Source organism: Falco rusticolus, chromosome 5, assembly GCF_015220075.1.
Source record: "Falco rusticolus isolate bFalRus1 chromosome 5, bFalRus1.pri, whole genome shotgun sequence".
In the NCBI taxonomy this organism is placed as follows: Eukaryota; Metazoa; Chordata; class Aves; order Falconiformes; family Falconidae; genus Falco; species Falco rusticolus.
Genome location: NC_051191.1, coordinates 79,060,036 through 79,079,477, shown reverse-complemented (window position 1 = coordinate 79,079,477; position 19,442 = coordinate 79,060,036). Strand labels below are relative to the sequence as shown.

The 19,442-nt window shown below is 40.4% G+C and overlaps 1 protein-coding gene and 2 long non-coding RNA genes across 8 annotated transcripts in view; 1 reads left to right on the top strand and 2 right to left on the bottom strand.

Moving 5' to 3' along the window:
- PPARA (peroxisome proliferator activated receptor alpha) overlaps positions 1-6,242 on the bottom strand; it is a 40,093-nt gene extending 33,851 nt beyond the window's left edge. For 3 of the 5 annotated variants that reach the window (XM_037387987.1, XM_037387988.1, XM_037387984.1), the window contains exons 1-2: positions 5,469-5,757; positions 2,956-3,082 (exon numbers count right to left, since the gene is read on the bottom strand). The gene's annotated coding sequence lies outside the window, so the exon portion shown is untranslated. Of the gene's footprint in view, positions 1-2,955; positions 3,083-5,468; positions 5,758-6,188 lie in introns of those variants that run through there. The other 2 variants (XM_037387985.1, XM_037387989.1) reach the window with 2 other exon arrangements.
- The window catches only part of LOC119148186, a 29,246-nt gene continuing 15,940 nt past the window's right edge, over positions 6,137-19,442 (top strand). Inside the window, exon 1 of the long non-coding RNA XR_005104325.1 lies at positions 6,137-6,229. This is a non-coding gene — a long non-coding RNA (uncharacterized LOC119148186). The remainder of the gene's footprint in view (positions 6,230-19,442) is intronic.
- On the bottom strand, positions 7,044-15,134 carry LOC119148185. 2 transcript variants are annotated; one of them, XR_005104322.1, is made up of 3 exons: positions 14,384-15,134; positions 9,427-9,576; positions 7,044-7,267 (listed from the first exon to the last, which is right to left on the bottom strand). It is a non-coding gene; the product is annotated as an uncharacterized LOC119148185 (long non-coding RNA). The 2 variants fall into 2 exon arrangements; XR_005104323.1 differs by lacking the exon at positions 7,044-7,267 and adding an exon at positions 8,382-8,857.

Genomic DNA, 19,442 nt, shown 5'->3' with positions numbered 1-19,442 from the left:
TGCTGCTTTTTTCAAAAGCAAAATCCTGTGCTGCTTGTCTCTTAGTTACATATATACTAAATCTGCTACCTGATTTGCTTCTAATTATACTGGCCTGCTTAACTGCACACAGCAGTCTCTTGTCCTGAAGTAGATAAGAAATTTGAACTGTTTACCTCTGAAATTTATATATATATATATAAAAATATATATTTTTTTTAATATATATATATAAATTCATTTATGTGCTTTTCTCTGTGGGTAGCTATGTGGAATATGAATAAACACATTACACCATTTTTAAATTTCACATACATACAGCATAATAACATAAGTCTACCTTATGCTCACAGAGCAGAATTACCAACAACCAACTGGTCAGAAACAACCACAGACGGAACATTCTCCTGTTTACATAGCTACATAGTGAAACTACATCCATACAGCATCTTACACTGACAAAAAACCCACTTGAAACCCCCTCACAATGCAGCACATTTACTGCAAACTGATGTTTACCTATGAACTAAGAAAAAAAGATTTGAAAAACCACACTTAACCATTTTCAGGTTTGCTGAGTAAACTTCAGTGTCCCATATTCTGTACATACCTGCATTGGCTAGTATTTAAAATTATTCTTAGGACTCCTAACCTTTACCTAGTTCTAGCCTCCATAAGAAACAAAATTTTCATGCTAGCATTGCATAGCTCTTGTAACCTTCCCCTGAAAATTGCCAACAAACCAACAATATTCACTACGACCTGTGGGCTGCAATTAATTTTATTTTAATATCAGAGTGGGTGAATTCATCAACTGCTGTAATGGAGAATTCATCAGCCCTATTGTAAAGAATGCCATCAAGCACCGCTTGCTAATAAATCCAGAAATCTCCAAAGCAGTCTCTGACACAACATTCACCATCTCCCTCTCCCTCCTGCCTCAGATGCAAACTGCTCCATATTCTATTTTTCAGCCTTATTACTCCAGGGAACACCTTTCATATATGCATCCAAAAGATGTGAGAAGGTTGATGATTTTTTTTTTTTTTTAAACATGAGGCTGCACCAGCACTCCAATACCATGTACTTTATAACATTCTTGCTGAAGCAGTAACAGTAACAGGAGGCCAGGAAACATCAACAGTAATTCATGTCTTCACTTACGAACAGATTTTACAAATTGACAATGGTCCTTCTTACCATCTGAACATTCATGTTCTTGCTTAAATTCAATGTTTCTTCTGTGAATTGTTACATCAATCGTTCCCAGTAAAAAAATACTGATTTTTTTTAAAAAAAAAAAACAACCAACACACAAAAACAAACCAAAAAAACCAGGCATGCAGCACTTACTTGTGTAACAAAAAATGAACATCAATACAAGCCTATTTACAGATAATAGAACTTACTCAGACAGCATAACTGTGCTGGATGCATGGATACATACAACAAAACAGTAAGCCCTGCCTCCAAACATTAATCATAGGCTGCAGAATAATTCCAAATGATCCATTTTACTTAAATCTAAACAACATTAGGACAGATTGTGGTACCATTTTTCAATGCAAAATACATCAAACTCTAAACTATTCACAACAATAAATGCTCTCAGCTCCAGGATATTATACACTCATAGGTTAGTAAAAAGTTACTCAACCAGCAGTTAATTTGCACACGGAAGAGCAGCAGTTCTGATTCCTTTTACATACTTAACAACAAACTGAAAACAGACCAAAGTATTCATACAAAAGTATGAAATACAAAAATATTGGACTAACTCGCATTCATGTGTATTTCAGCTGCCTGGAAACAAATGCCAAAGAACCTTACAACTTCAGTAGCTGCTAACTATTCTGAGTTCCCCAAAGCAGACACATTTTTGAACAGCTTTATTTTACTATTTGGAAAGATTAAGAGAATAATTTCTTAGTTTCTAGTTTTTTTAAAAAAACCCAGGAAAGTATATCAGCATTTCTAGAAAGGGATAAGTAATTTGTCAAATGCTTGCAAATCTACCTCATACGGTTAGTGTTTCCACAGGCATGAGCCAACTTGAACTTAAACCAATAAATTTAGATGAACATTGTATCACAGAACAAACTATGAAAGATGAGAACTACCAAACAGGTAATTTGCAAGGTAAAAAAAAAAAACCATTTTTACAGCTTATGCCTACAAGCATTTTAAAACACAGCAAACAACCACACAAACCAGTCATATAACAACTCAAGCCTCAATCAGGATTAGAACACCAATGAATTATATTTTATAATTTGTATTAATCTGTGCACGAAAAGCTTTTCACCGGACACAGAAATTATACTTCCTAGATACTTAAAAGACACATGCAACGCACTTAAAAATAAATATTGTTTCATAAGCAGAAACTATGAGAACTGGTATGAGGAAGTGGAATCAGATTTGGCAACAACTCAATGCCACATACAATCTAGTCACACAACAATCTCCTCATATCGATGTAATGTTTGTGAAACATGCCAAACATCACACTCTTCAAGATGGAGAGATTTTATTTTATTCTGAGGATACTCATGATTAGAGCTTAACCTTATTGGGTAAGTACTTATTCATTCAGTGAATATTCAGCATTCTACTTCATAAAACATTCAAAATTTAATTTTACAGACCTGGTCCTGTGAAATGTTGAGCACTCTACTTTCAAAATATTAAGAATTCAAAAGTCTACTGGATAACATCTTTATGCAACTTTTATGTATAAGTCTAACACAGATATCAGAACATAAGGAAATTTTACTTACTCTGTTCTCCTGATTGGGCTACTGTTTTCCATTTATCAACTCTTTGTTGGCATTGCTTGCTTAGATTACTTCCCTTGTCAGTTGACTATACATCAATCACTCTTTACAGCAATTCTACCTCTACCTCAAATGTTTTTTCTTCTCTACTTGTTCAAAAACAATGCCAAGACAGCTCCCAGTCCACATATGTACTCACCACTTCATGCAGCATCTTGCAAGGCTGAAACAGAAGCTATTTCCAGAATGTGTTCCCTTTCCATTTCACATGCACATTGGTGATAACAAGTGTCTCTTCATTAATAATAAAGCTGCTGACATCCTTTCTTAAAAAAAAAAAAAAAGTCACAAAATTTCCCAAAGCTTACTATTCTAACTTTATATTTATATCATGTAAGATAAAGCTTTTTTATATTTCTCTGTGCTTCAGAAAAAAATGCAGTCACTTCATTTGGACTAAAAATATTTTTTAAATGACTGAAGCTTTTAATACAATACCTAGTTTTACAGCAGGACTACACTGACATCTAGCTAACTAGGGTATATGACTGGTATATCCCAGTATCATACTGACCTTTTTTCTTCATACTAAAAAAATTCAAAAGCACTCAACTAAGACCACTACAGTGAAAACCTTGTGCTATTTAATTACCTGTTATAAAGCAAAGTACATTTCCTCATAATGAGCATTCTCACAAATGTCTAAGTCTTTCTGTGGACAAATTGTTAAGAGTAGTTACTGTTTCTAAGGTACACACACATACATGTCCTACAAGGTGTCTTTGCAACTGGCCTTTTAAGTACCATTTATACACCAAAATTAGAGATTTTACTTTTAGGTACTTTATAAGGCCTGTTAAAAAAAAAAAAAAAAGCATACATAGTTACAAAAATAAATAATGGTTTGATTAAATTGACTTCCCTGTCCACTCAACTAAAAACCAAACAAATTAAAGATTCAGAGAGATTTGCCAAAAAATCAGATTAAATTACAAATGTTAAAATTCCAAAATGCGTACCAAATATGTTTGTACTTAAAATAAATATGAATTAAACTTCATTTATTTTCCAAGACAATTATGGTGTTCTTTTTTCCCCCTGTGCAACAAATATGCCACGTGCAAGAGAACAAAACTCAGAACTCAAATCTTAGCAGGTAAGCTAAGGCAAAGTAAAGAGAAAAACAGTGCTATTTGCACTTTGAAGTAAGAGCTTCTTCCAAAATAATTCTAAGAAAATTTACACTGCCCTCCTTGACCCCTTCAGGTCAACAGTAAGCACTATGATCTATTTTCCAAAACAAGATGAACATCCTAGGCCATGTATCCTACGTTCCCCGTAGGACATTATCTTCTCTACTTTTTTACAACATTCAACACATAAAATATTAAAAGTATAATGGTACAAAATCACAGCTGAAATGCAACCTTTTCTCCATGGTTTAAAATTCATAATGCCCTTTAAGAAGACTACAGTACTGAGGGGCATGAATAAGAAATGAAGACATTAAAGAACTACTGAAGAGAAGCAATAAAACCATGAGGTTTTCAGGACATAAGGGTTTGTAACTCCCTATGCTACCTGACCGTAGAGGATGACGGTCAATATAAGGCATCAGCAGACTGATAAGAACTTTTTTTGGACTACACAAGTGTTCCTTCCAAACATGGGAAAGAAAGGGAGCATGGGGAGCGTGCTGGCTACGCAGTTCTACAGACCTCTGATAAGGTCTGCGCACACTCTCATCCTTCTGAAACACTAGGTTGCGCTACTTAAAATCCAAAAAGTTGCCACTGAAAGTAACTAAGAGCCAATGACTGCTTGGTAGCTCATGCCAAATAACAAAGGTTATGATACTGGTTTAGCTTTGAGTAGACTTGTGACCACATCACATGAACCACAACTGCCGTCAGTTTCAGCATGAGACCAGGTAGCCTCAATATTAAGTCAGTGATTCAGAATTTATAAAGGAAACACCTTTTATAGCTTATCAGTTAGGCTACCTGCAAAGGCCACACAAATTTCAACCCAGTAATCAGTGTTACATGCCAAGAAGAAAGTCAGCGCATGTTCTGTAAGTACAGTTTGATTACAGCTTTCCTTCCCAACTAAACTTATATGTCTTTATTTGTGCTGTACTACTAAGACATTCAAGGCCACCAAAGTGCCAAACATCATTATTTTATATAATCCTGTCTGATGAATCCTGTACTCCTTTCACCAGAGAGCGTAGGAACAGCTACTTCTGCCAGTGAGGGTATGCTAATCTTAACATGAATGCAAGGTAATACATTGTAGCACTCCGTTCCTTTTTGAGTGCTATCTTTTTCACCAGCTTTTCAGAAAGCAAGGGGACAGACCAGTAGGGACAATCAAAACGTGGTTTTCCTCATCAAGCCACAAAAGCAAATAAAGGGGGAGCTTCCACTAACCCGCTCATCACTCCAGGGATATAGGACTTTTCTCTGAACAACTGATGGGTAGAAGGCACAACCGCCTGACCAAGCCAAGCCATAAGGTAACCTCCAAGCACGTATTTTCTGCCTAGTGCCCAAGTTCATTTCTCAAACCAGTTTAAGGACAACTCATGTATTTAAGAGACATGACAGCTGAAAAATAGCATCTTATATGACAGGACATTGTCTTATCCTCTCTTCCCCACCCCCCAGCACCCTGAAGCCTCCCCACAAAGTTTCCAAGATCGCTCTTTACCTACAAACACCAGCCTCCCCCAGGGCCGGCTCTCGCTCGTCCTGCAGCCTCTCTGACCGCGGGCTGCCGCCCACGGCGGTCCCCGCACGGCGGGCAGCTGGCGCCCAGCCCGAGCGCAGCCCCGGGAGCGGCTAAAGCATCTCCCCCGGCCAGCCAGCACCTTCTCGCCTCCGCCAGCACCGGACTTTCGCAGAGGGCTTCAAAACGCGGCGACGAGATACATAAAGAGAGACAGAATAAATAGAGAGGATGAGGAGGAGGAGAAGAAAAGACGGGTCATTAGCAAAACCGCCGCCGTGTGAGCAAGGCGGGGGCGTCACCCAGCCGCCTTCCCACCGCCCCCCCCCCCTCCCCGTGCCCGCCCCGGCCGCAGGAGCCCCAGCCGGGCTACGGGCAGCCTCTGCACCGCGGGGGGCGGAAGGGGGGCACCCCTGAGGCGACACCGCGCGTTACTGCCGGCCCGCGGGCAGGCGCAGAGGCGCGGCCGCGTCGCTCGCAGCGGGCCGGGCTGGGTCGGGTCGGGCAAGCACCGCCGCGCCCCCGGCTGCCAGCTGCCGTCGGTCCCCCGGGGCGCCCGGCTCTCGCCACACGCCCGCCCGACGCCTCCCAACCACCGCTGCCGGCACCCCCTCGCCGCCAGCCCGGGCCGGCGGCACCGCCCGGCGCTGCCAGCCCGGCGGGGCGGGGGTCGCTGAGGGGAGAGGAGGAGCGCTGAAGTACCCGGTGCTGCGCCTGACAGACTCTGGCCGGCAGGGTGACAGGTACCGGAAGTGAGATCGCGGCACACACCTCCCGCGGCGGCCGCGCGCGATTGGCTGGGCGGGGAGGGAGAGGCCTGCGCGGGCCGGGCGCAGCGCGGGGGCACGCGCGCTCCTCCCCCCCCGTCCTCCCCCCGCCCCCTGCGGTGCCTCCGCGCGCCCCGGCGGTGTACCGGCAGCGCCCGGGCCGAGTATGGTCTCCGCCGGGCGGGGGGGCGGCCCGGCTGCCGGGGGACAAAGTCTGCGCTCCCCTCCCCGAGCCGGCCCGCCCCCCCGCCCGGGCCGTGCGTGGCGGGGCTGCGCGGCCACAGGCCCGGGGGTCAGGCCCTGGCCCTGAGGGGAGGCGCGGGGGAGCTGCACGGGCCGTGGCGCAGGGACCTCCCCCGGGTACGGCTGGCTGAGAAAAGCATCCTCGTGTTCAGAAAGTTGCTGCGGGTCACGTCAACAAAGCAGAGCCCGAAATCCTGAATAAAGTCCAGCACGCCCTTGAACAGGGCTTTGTGACTGACTTGGGCTTCCCGAGGCTCTGAAATCTTGGAAAAGTAACCAGAAGCATAAATAAAGGGTTTTTAAAAGGGGGTCAGCTTCCCCCCACCCCCCCTTTGACTACTTCATCTACGTTACACTTCTTGATGATCCTCACGATTGTGATCGTCACTTTCCAAAAAATACCACTAGCTTTTTTTTTTCATCATACAATTGCATTTTCACTTCACATTCTCACTCTGTGGGGGGGGCACATAATAACATGGGTGCCAGGAGGAGAAAAATCGGATGTTCCCAATGGAGTGTTACTTTACAGGCACCAAGTGTACACACACAGGCATGCAGGTTCTGCTTGTTTTTACTTGATGGAAACATTGTGGCTGTTTTGAAAACAGAAACACAGGCCCCAAAGGGAAGGAATGACAGCGCTGTCCTGGATGCTGGCTCTACTGCAGGTGTGCAGTAGATTTAATTTCATAAATTTCTCATAAATTTGGTTAAGCACATAGACCTGGACCCCAGAGCACTCAGTACAGCAACAACTGGTATTATAAGCTGAAAAAAACACCAGAAAGCATGTTTCAATACCAACCAATAAAAGGCAGTATTAACAGCAGGAAAGAAGCTAACGAAACCCCTCACATTTATTTAAACCTTTTTCAGACTGTTTCAAGCTGGTTCTGGTCACAGCCCGACTTCGCAACCATTAGTGCTGCTCCATGGGTCCGTCCCAAGCCAGGCCAACACCCAGTGACACAAGAATCAGTTGATTTAGTGAGTTAATTCTCAGGTTTAACACCTACGTATTTCCCCACAGTCTGTGTGTAACAGGGCTCAGCTGATAAAGGTTCAGGGACTATTTCCATAAAAGATGTTATCTAAGCAGATTAGTTTTCCATTCAGTTTGGTTTGCTTTCTTGCTTTCTTTCTTGCTTTCTTTTCCCCCTGAAATACACACAAACAGAAAAAACTTCTGTGCAGTTACAAATATATATTGTGTTTCTTTGGATATGTGATCAGCTCTTAAAACTCTTTCCAGTCTTGTTTTGGCAAGGAAGCTGTGGAGAGTAAGGACACTTGTGTTTGAGTTTCCATATTGAACTTTCAGACTAGATTTAGGAGATCTGTTTGCTTGTGTACTTGTATTGCTGGTCCCTGAGGTGACATTGTACAAGTGCTGCAGTACAATTGTCAAAAGTAAGATCTTGGTATGGTTGTGGGGTTTCTCCTGGGAATATACACATCTTGAGGGATTCACCACATTGGGGCTTCACTGTTGCCAGTGAGAGGTGTGCCAGGCTGTCTAGGCTTTATCCTAGCTGTCGAACTCGGGTAGCTTTTCTGCGGGGCAAATAGATGTTTCACAGACCTTGTCCTGGCTCACACACTAACACTGTCCCAAGGGCAGTAAAACCACAAAATATTTATTGGAATTTAAAATGAGTTGTGGGCTGTTTCCTGTTTATGAGCTGTGGGCTCCCCATCCCACACTTACTGGAAACCAAACTTGTAGCAGCCTCCATCTACCATGTTGTCAGTGAACATCACTGTGTTATCCCAGACACAGAGAAGAGCTGTCTTAATTGCTGTTTTGGAAGTGTTTTCCTCTAAAGAAGTTGCATACATTTTGTCCATAAAAATGGCTGGTGTTGCAGAAAGCATCTGTAGTAAAGGAGGAGAGTGTATCCTGCATTAAAATATTTACCCAGGAGACTGTACTGATTCCTTTCGTATTGAAAGTGCTTTTTAAGTGTAGATTACTGACTGGATTGTGTAAATTTGTATCACAGTTCAAATCTTAATAACATACTAAATATCATAAACATCCATTAGCTATTTAAATGTGCTAGCTTTTAGAATCAGAAATTAGATTATTTACTAGGCTTTTAGCTAATATAAGCTTTATATGTGTTATATTCTATTAATATGCAATAACCGTATTACTATTGCCTAACAGCGTGACAGTTGTGAAACAAGCAGCCAGACTTGTGCAGTCGCTGATTTTCCTTTTCCAGAAGCCAGCTGGCTTTGTCAGAGGTCTCCACAGTCATGCACAACATTACTGTCACAAAATGTTTTCATTTGCAAAATAAAAAAGCTTTTCCATATATTTCAAGGCCAGATAGAGAGTGTCTCGTAGCAATTCTGTGGAAGCAGATGAGCAGATCCAAGTTAGCAGAGACTCATTCAGAAGTTTGGAAAATGAACTATAGCAACAAAAGTTGGCAGCGCCTTCACCACCTCCTCCAACTATGGGTAAAATGCAGGAAGTGGGCTGACCCCGTGCTCAAATATTTGCTGTGGTTTCTTTTGCTGATCTGATGATAGAGATTTTAACAGACAATGTGCCTCATTTTTGCTGGGTCATCGTGAAAGACTTTCCTGACAAAGTCAATATAATAAGTAAACAGAGCCTTCCCATTTAGATATTTTATTTGAACAGGAACTGCAGAAACCAAGCATCATAACTTTATGCATGGTAAATCCTGCCCATTTGTGCCTGGTCAAATTAAATCAAAGCCAAAAGACCCATGTGATAATGAACAGGAGATGATTACATCTGATTTAAGTTAATATATGGGTTACGTGCAGATATGGTATGCAAATTATTATTAAAAGCGTAGTTCTCTCCTACCAAATCAACCCCCTTAAGAAGAAACAACAACCAAGCAAACTGGTGAAACAGAAGAGACCTGTGAGATCTATGTCCTGACCTTTCATTATGAAGCTCTGTCCCAGTGTAGCAGTCTTGTTTCGGAAGCGTCTGTGCTACTTTGTCTTGTTGGTTTTAGGGTAGATTGGTTCTGAGGGTTGGTTGGTTTTAGATGAACGTCTCTCTCCTGGATCAGAACAAAGCTCTAAGTCTAAGGTAATAAATAAAAACATTTTAAGATAAATCATATGAGGCTCATCCACTTCATTTTAATATGACAGGTTTTGTATGGAACCAGGATGCAAGTTACATGTTTACACAAGTCTAATATTTCACAAACTATTTAGCATTGGATATATATTTTTTAAATCTAAGCTGAAGTTATACTTCCCAACAAAATAAGCAATTAAAGTTGTTATATATTTAATTTTCATTAGAGATGTTTACCATGCTATCCCATCAATGTAAGGTATGGACTCAGTCATTCCGATAATTTCTATCCATATTTGAAAGTTACTTTGCTCATTACTTTTTACTTACTAGTGAAATAATTAATTATTTGTCATTGTGTGTCAAGATCAAACATTTCAGATGTCCGTACATCTCCTCTGGTGTCAAAAAGACTATGAACAATTGCATGTAAGGTGACGGTGCTTTAAACTTACCAATTAACTCTTCTTAACCCAGAATGTTATAGAATTTCTCTAATAACTGATACTCTTTTTGTGTTGGTGCTGTCGTAATCGCTATGGATAGCTACATGATTGGCAGCAATGTTGAGAACTGTTGAGATAATGATTTTTTGAATGTGACAGTTCTCTTCCCCCCATCATTATTACTGACAGTCTGTTTCATTTCTCCATTTTAATAAAAAACGTTCTTTTAAGAAAAACTATTAGCAGTGAGCAAGCACCTTTCTTACAGTAATGCAGGATGCACACATTAAGGGTGAACTGAAACAGAATGGGAAAACATTATGCCCCAAAGATTTTTCTTTAAGCCTTCTGCAGGATGTGGAGGAACCACAGAGGAAATTATCAACATGAAAACAATTTATAGGAATAAGCAATTACTCTTAAAACTCAACTTGCTTCTCTTTCCCAAATCCTTCCCTATCTCTCATCTGAATTGTTTCTTCCTCCAGTGTAAGATTCTTTTTCTATACATTTATTTTTGTACAGGACACTATTGCCATATTCAGCAGAATTTAGCAGATTTATTAATGGGTTGGGTTTTTTTTTTCGTCTATGAGAACTGCTAACAAATCAGTTAGACTTAGTATAATAAAATTACACAATTTTAGAAAATAAATCACTGCTCGGTATCTTGAACTAGGGAGAAATTTTGTTACTCTCTTACTGTGGTTTTTTTCTCTTTCCCTCCTTTGATGCACATGGTACTTGCCATGATGTGTGACTAAAGGGATAAGAGTTTCTTCCCATATGGAAGGGTTTTTTCTGTTATCCTTGGAAATAGATGTATTCTAAATTTAATTAATTCTTAATTTAATTGCTTACTGAGTTTTAATTTATTGATTCCTGTGTTTCCAATCCTTTGAACTGAAGACTATTTGAATGTTTCCCATTTTAAACAAAGACTTTCTTTTCTTATCCAGGCTTCTCACTCCTTCCTACTTCTGCTCTGTTGGATCAATTAAGTCTTCATTGCCTCTTTTTCCTCAATCTCAGTTCACATTTGGTGTTTTATCTGTCTCAGTGAGATTTTCTTATTGGGTGACATCTTTAAAATCTCTCCATGTCGTCACCACCTTAACTGTGGTTCATATCTTATTCATAGCTGACTATTGCAACATTTCTTTTGGCCTTCACTCTTCCTCCTTTCCATCTAAAGCTGTTTCACTGTCCCTCTCAATTGTCTTCACCATTTACGTCAATGCTGTACCCCCCTCTGGCATCTGCTTCCAATTCCCAACCCTTTTTTCCTGTAATACCCTGTGCTGTCTCTGCTACCCTTTAATAATCATGCAGAAAATTGGCCCTTTCCCTGAAGAGCCTGTATATTAGCACAACATATAGAACACAGAAGCAAGAAAGAACATATGGTGGATTGTGTTTCTTAGTCCCATTATTAGCAACTTCTGCTTGCTTTTCTTTTATATACCTTATATTTTCTCCTATATACCTCTGTAGCATGTGTGTATTCCTTTGCATGCCTAGACTAGCTTGCACTGTAACCAGTAAACTCCCCCAGTATGCTTCAATCAATACTTATTTATTCTTGTCTGGCTTTAGTTGTAGTCATAATGTAAGCTTCAGTAGTTTCTGCGCCTTTGCTCATATTTTATGGAGATTTCAAGAGGGAATTACCATGTAAATGTCATCTGGCCGTGATCTCAACTCTTTGTAAATAATTCAGTCCAAGTGCAGAAATTTAAACTGAAGTTGGAACTTATGTTTGCCCCCATACTAAGTAAGTATACTTCAGATCAAGTTCTCCATGCACCAAAGGTGTAAGCACATTTATTTAGCAAGCAGATGCAGTGGTTTTAAAAGTTGTGTTATTGCCAGAGCACCCAGAGTCAGTGTGAATCATGTGCATGTATATTTGTTTTGGTGCAAAGTCCAGTGGCTTTTGATGGTGAGTTTAAAGCTAAGCTGTTTTGTTGTTTGTTTTTTTTTACTGCGGCAATTAAACGGAAAGTACAGGTTGCATGCTGCTTTCAGAGTGGCAGCACGTGGCAAGCAGGTAGGATATGCACTGGGCGGCACTGGTACTTTGTATCCACTCCAGTCCATTTTCCAGAGTTCATCTCATCAGTTTTGCAGTCCTTCGAGATCCTTAATGCAAGCAGTTTCTTTTCCTGTTTGCTTGTACTACTGCAAATGCAGTTTTAGAAAGCGCCTAAGATGCTCCTCGCCCCACCACCCTGCCACCCCGAGAAAGGGCAAGTATTTGTCTCATACTATGTGGAGTTTGTATTCTAGGGTGTGTAAATCTGAGACTTACTCAAAGCAATTAGCTGAGTAACGATTCAGCTTGAATTGTTATCCTGCCCTGTTTGCAGGCCATGACTAACACACACTGTGCTACACCCAGTCTTTTCCAGCGTTCACAGTTGATACACTGAGTGTATGCTAGAACTGCCTTGTACGAGGACCAATCATTATATTTAATCTCTGGGCTCTTTGCTCAATCATTGCATATCTACAAGTCAGATTTTTAAGCAAAAGCAACAAACATATAGTTGGGATGATGCTTTGGAGGTACCAGTTTTTCCTTCACACTTTGACTGTCCACGTTCTTGTTCAAGTATTGCTCACTGTTCTTTACACTGCTCAGCTTTGCTGTGTGAATAGAAACTGCTTATAACTAAGTCCTAGATAGATTAAAGCAAGACTGTACTTCTAAAATTGTTTAAAGTGTTTGATAAAATAATTTGCAAACAGGACATTAAGTAACACAAGAGGGAGGTCAGATGATAAGATTTGAAAACACATGTAGATTTACTGCACTGTAAGGCATATTAACAAGCTTGTTACTTGCTAGGCATTGAGGGAAGGTTCCTCTCAGGCCAGCAGCGGAAAGGCCACAGTTTTCTGATCCTGTGGCCTCAGAAACATCCCAATACCCAGTTCCACCTTTTTTTGTCCTTGTGCAATATTGCACCACTCCTCAATTTTCCCAGCTCCAGCTCTTTGCAGGGCCATGCTGCGAACCAGATCAGGGGACCTGTTACACTGAAAAAAAATTTAAAAAGCAGCAGGAAATAAAAATTATTTTCTGATCTAATTCATGGCAGCCCCCAACATGTTCTGGAGAGGTGGTGTGCTGTGATGAAAGGAGTGATGGCCGAATTCCATCTGCATTACTTCTGAAATCAGCCTGGCATCAAACCACAGTCAGGCCTGACCAAAGAATCAGGGAAGATGACTGTAGCAGACGGTCTGAGGGATAAGGAAAGAGAGTAAAGGCATATTTTAGTTAGAAGGTAGCTATAGGGCATCCTGGAAGAGGAGGTGATTTTCAACTGGATCACAAGGAGCAAAGTCAGATGTATCTGTAGGACTGGAGCATGGGCAAGTCCCAGTTATTTGGACATGATGAATATAAGCAGAGACAGAAACCATAACAATGAAAGCCTTCTGAGCTTTGGAGAACTGAGGAAAGACGTCATTTCAGCAACAAAAAGTGTCAACAAATAACACTGTATTTATCCAAACTGTGAAGAACAATTTTAAATAAGAAGAGGTTTCAGAGCTGTCTTTAGCTGGTAGATCTGTGTGGGAGATGGGTGGATACCTTTGGACTTTGTTAATAATTAAGTGGAGTGGTTAAAGCCTATGGAATGGATAGCATGGTAGTAAAAATCCTGTGACTCACTGAAGTTGGAGGTTAGCAAACAGGCAGAAGTAAACAAAATTGCACATGACAGATCCTTGTGCAGCTAGATCTGTCTCTCTTTAGTGAAACTGTGCCTTAAATGCACCATTCACTTCTGGAAACCTCATGGAAATAATTCGATACCAAGCCTGAAAGAAATAAAATTGTTGCATTCAGAGCTGGATGCAAATCCAGCATGTTCTCCTATAATATTGCAATATTCAGCGTATTTTCAAGCGTTTTTTTTCCTCATAATAATGCCTGAGCTAATGTCTTGCCAGTTAAAATAAAATACACAAAGAAACCTTCTTTTCTCAGATCATTTCACTCATTTCAAATGCGGCAAGAGCCAACATAAAAATCTGGATATATGATTTAAAAAAAGGGAACAGCAAGGACTTACATAAGCAGCAGGCCTTTGAAGTCTTTTCTGCATACTAGTGTCACCAGATGTTTAGTTTTAGACAATCCGAGTTGTTTTAAAGGGATTCTCCCATTTTTTATTTAAATTGTTACTAACTTTTGCATATAATAACATAATTCTCTTCCCTTCTCCCTTTTTACCTCCTGTTTATGGGTTAAGGTACATTTGGCTCTAGAAACTGCCAGGTAAAATTCATAATGTTTGAATGTAAAGCAGCAAATGCTTAAAAGCTGGTGTCCTGCCAGCTGCCTACCTCCCAAGGTTCGCATACATGTTGTCTGGGTTCCCTGTTTCAACAGTCACAGCTGGAGACCCCAGAGGTTCCCAAGCCACTGGGAAACACAGATGACAGGACAGGGAAACGCACCAGGTGGATCACTGATGCTGTTCCAGAAGAAGCTAAGTACAAGAAGCATCATAAAAGAGTGCTTAATCAGAGCTATATCATAGGGTTTTGCATCCATTTTGAGTCATGCTACTGATTCCAGTTTCTTTGTTTACCTAATTCATCTGTGTGTAACTCTTCAAATATTTGCTAAAGAACACAAAATGTTTGCAGTTTATCCTGGGGTTCAGCATTACAAATGTTTGTTTCATGTCCAGACTAGGATTTTCAAATGTATCTGATAGCTCACTATACCTCCAATTTAATGGGGAAAGAAAAAAACCTTGTCTGTATACCTACTCTTTATGTCCTGTCTTGAAATATTTACATTCTGGGAGTTTACCTGTTGAAGCGATGTAAAAGATAAAGTGCCCTGTCACTCTCCCACATGTCAGCAGGTTTGTCACCTCACACACACACACACATACACCCCCCCCCCACAGCCTTTAATGCAACATACACAGAGTGAGCTATCTGTGCCACTGAATAAAATGGGTTGAAGGCAAGGCACTGTTATGTTATTATAGGGTAAATGAGGCTAGATTAACCAAGGGCGTGAGTGTGCTGACATCACCTAATTACTTGGTGGTAGAATTACAAGTGCTGTCTGTCCACTTCAGATTTTACAGTTAGATTAAGTATTACATATTACTGTGCTCTAGGACAAGCACTTCGGTGTAAGTAAAAACAAATCCAAGCCTTTTTTTTTAATCCAGTAAAGCTCTAATTACAACACAAAGTGAAAATGCATCTGTTTTCTTATTAAGGGTAATGCCATAGGCTAAGTTTGGACTGGAAACTAAGTCAGAAAGAAATCTTCAAACCAAGGTGTCACAGGCTACAGAGCTATATTTTATGGTGTTCTGTCAGCAGAGTAGTCTTTTGGGATGATGTTGATGTAGCCACTCAGCATTGCTGAAAACAGAAAATCCCATTCCCTCCTCCTACCCCTTCCTTCAGGCATGGGCTCCACCATTTAACTTCTTTGGGCTTTGGTATTTTTCGTACTCCCTAGTGAGTCAACATTTGACTCACTAACCTACCAAAAAGACTGGATAGTTTTCTGTATGTTAGTGACTTGAGTTCACTCAGCCGGGAGCCACCAAGCACCAGAGCAGGCACAAGGGTGAGAGGAGGACCTCAGCAGAGGGCAGGAAGAAGTGAGATCTTCCCCCTTGCAGCTGTAAGGTGTTACATCAGTTCAGTTGTTTGTTAAAACACACCTTGGAAGAAGGTGGTAGAGGCCACTCGCTTTGGTTATTTAAAAATAGATCGAGGAGTGGTTGCAATCACTATTGGATTGTTTGGTTGCCCATAGCACCAGTATGAGTTTTATTCCCCTCTGTCTTCAAACCCCTTGACTGGGGCAATGTCCCTCTTAACAAGCACCCACTGTCCTTTCCTGTCATCTTTATATCAGTCCTTAAAGCCCTATTTCTTTTGCAAACTTTTTTTTTTTTTAAATTAGTTAGCTCTTCATTGACTGCTATTGACATAATTGCAGTAGAATTCTTGCTCCTGTTTACCTCAGTATGCAGTTCTTGGGGGCAAAGTCTTATAATTTCACTTAATTTTGTAGAGTGCTCTTTGCCTATACATAGCTAAAAATCCTAAGACTGTTCAACTTTTATTTGCTCTTAGAGAAGAGACAAAGACTCAAATCAGTCATTATCCCACTATCAATCCCATGACCTATATACAGGAAAATATGTATTATTAAGTAAATAAAGGTGAACCATACATTTAGAAAGATCAGAATGGAATACTGGAATAAAAATGTACTTAATCCAAACCCAATTATCTCTGATTAAATATAAAATATTAATACAATGCTGATTTTTTAAAACTCTGTAATTCCTAGAACAGCCCAGTTGGAACAACTCTTTTTCATTATTCTTTCTGTTTCTAGCTCTTACGTTGTTTCTTTCACTCCAGAAACAGAAACTCCACAGCTGTTATATATATTACACTAATGATGCTTTGATTTAGAAATTGACCTATACAGATGTTAAATCAATTTAGTCAGATTTTAGTTACCTTTGAGACCTAGCTACAGTGTTTTCTTCTGGAAGGTATTCACATTTTATTTGTCCCCACGGTTCATGAAAGTCAGGCAGTCTTTGGATAAATTATGGTTGATTTCATGTTTTTCTGATATCCACTCATGACCATAAATTGGAAAGATGTGTATTGTACCACCAGAGAATGTACTTTGAAATCACTTTTAGATTCGGTTGCTCATCTGGTGGCCCCGATTTTGTCTTCTGAAACAATGTTAAATAGTGTCCAATGGGCCTGAGTCCAGCAAAGCTGTTTACTAAATAGCCTCCAGGTAGAGCTACACTGTAGCGAAGGGACAAACCCTACATTAAAAGACAAGTTTGATAATACAAATTATGAAAATCTATACCCAATGCTTCTTGCAATATACATCTGTTTGCAGCGTCTGAATTCAGATAACTGAATTGAATACCATTCCAGTAAGAAACAAAAGGCTGTGCCCAGAGCAGCCCGTACCTGATACGAGGTTTCTGATAAGCTCCTGGATACCAAAAAGATTATTTGAGTAAAATATGTTTGATATAGTAGTCCACTATTTTATGGGTTTTTTTTTTCCATTCCTGATCACCTGTCATTATAAGACTAGTAAAAATTAGGTAATTGAATTCTAAGGCTTTGTTGCTCCAGCAGAATTAGAACTTACTTTAAAAAAATATTCATGTGCCTTAGGAAAAAAAACCCTCCACCTTTATTCACTGGATTAATCATTGAAGCAATGTGCTAAATACACTGAGCTGTTCTTTTTGTGGAACACGAGGATCAAGCCTTTGCTCTTGGCAGCCACGTCCTTCATGCCATGCATACTGTAACCCACTGTTGTTATTTTTTATTCATCACGGCAGAGCAGAATGCTTTACAGCAAAAAAAGGGATAGCTCCTCCCAGAGGAGGGTACACTACAACAGGAGATAACACCCAGGAAGAGTGGGGAAACACAAGGGTCACAATAAAGGTCATGGTGAAAGCTTAATGTGGCACTTACATTTTGTTAATGTTGCTTTGGAACTTGGCATGCTTCATCGACTTTTGTGGATGGTATTAAGATTGAGGCTCAGGAGTGGGAAGCTGGTATGCCAAAAAGGAAAATAATGCACTGCTGAGATGTAGCAGGTATAAAGACATCGTGGAGGAAAGAAACGGAAACCTTAAAATTGTACTTTGTTGACAGTGAAGAACTTTAAGCAGAGCCTGCAGGTAGGACAGCTATGGCACTTCTGCCCTTTTGTCTCTATTAGTGCCATGCAACCTGTCCGCCTCATATACGGTGAGCAGGTTTTATCTCTTTGGGGGGTTCTGTGAGATAAAAGTGTTGTGATTATTCTTCCCTTGCCAGATTCACTGATGTAGAAGAGAGACAAAACCTGAAAGTTATTAAAAAAACCCACAAACCAACAAACAGCAAAATTACATTCTTGTCTTCTTCTCATATCATTACCTAAAAGTATCAGTGGTCAACACAGCAAAAACTACAGCCTGTAAAACAGCTGATGGGAGGACAGTTATGCAGACTGCATCACAAAGACAGTTATAATCCCTGTGCCAGGGGTAACATATATGGATGCATATATTTCCTGTATATATTCACCTTCTACTGATATGCCTCCAAAAAACCTGCCAAAACTTACAGAGAGATGAAGGCAGAAGCAAAGAATGCAATACTTCATACCAACCTTTCCAGCATTAAATGGACTTAAAAAACATTGCTTTTCAGGAAAACAAACAAACACACACACACACACCCCCCCCAAACTATCTGCAGTGGTTTAGCTTTCCGAAGTGCAATCATCTAGTGTTAACAGAGTTATTCTTCCTGTTTGCCAGCCTGCAAAGAAACCTTGCACCGGTCACACTCAGAAGTGTATAGTCAGTGTATAGTCATCATCATAAAATTGTTTTTGATAATTCAGCCCTGCAGAGCTTGCCAAGAACACTGACAAGTTGTACTCACGAGTTGTTCAAGCCGTTCCTCTAAATACTAGTCAAAGTGAATTTAGCTACTGCAGGTTTTATAAGGACTGTATGTATGGAATAAAAACACCTTTTGTGTTTACCTCAGGCAAAACACGTCCTCAGACCCCACATGAGATGGTACATGCTGAAGCCCAAACAGATCTGTAAGCACATCTTTTTTGGCCCTACAGCATGGATGGATACATCCACAGAACACCAAAAGAAACAGTGTTGTAACATACTGCTGTAAGCACATTGTTGTACTCGCCCCAGCACCTGGAAGCTGCACAAAACAGGAGCTATGAATGCTCTATTGATTAGGATATATAGCTTCTCTTTACCTCATATTCACTGGGCTTTACCTTCTGCTGCTTTTCAGAAACTTACAACTTTGTCTCTTTCCAGTGGAATTTGTCGTGTTTATCTATCGCATGGACTGCAGTGAAACAATGGTAGTTCTTTTGTATTCTTCTCTGTATTATTACTATTTTCCTTGTCCTGGCACCATAAATGAGGTGGCTTCTTGCCAAGTCCACAGCAGAGAAAGAGAAGCGACTTTCTCTTCCTTAATGCTCTTCTGCTTGGATACAGAAAAGATGTTGGTACTGTTACGAAACAAACAGAAAAGTTGTGCATGAGGATAAGTATTTCTTGCTGGAACAGTTCAGGTTATAGGAAAATTTACCACTAAAAAAAAAATTAAAACCTATGTGCAGTATGCATTGCAGAGATTCCAGGCCTGATGACAAATGAGTGGGAGTTTGATAGGTGATATTTTAGAATGGCTTTTTAACATTCAGCATATTCACATGACTTTTCTGAAAGCACCATCTGCATGAAATGAAGATGAGTGCCTACCTACTGAAATTATATTCAGATTTGCTGGAAAGCACACTATGACTTTCAGATTTAATAGA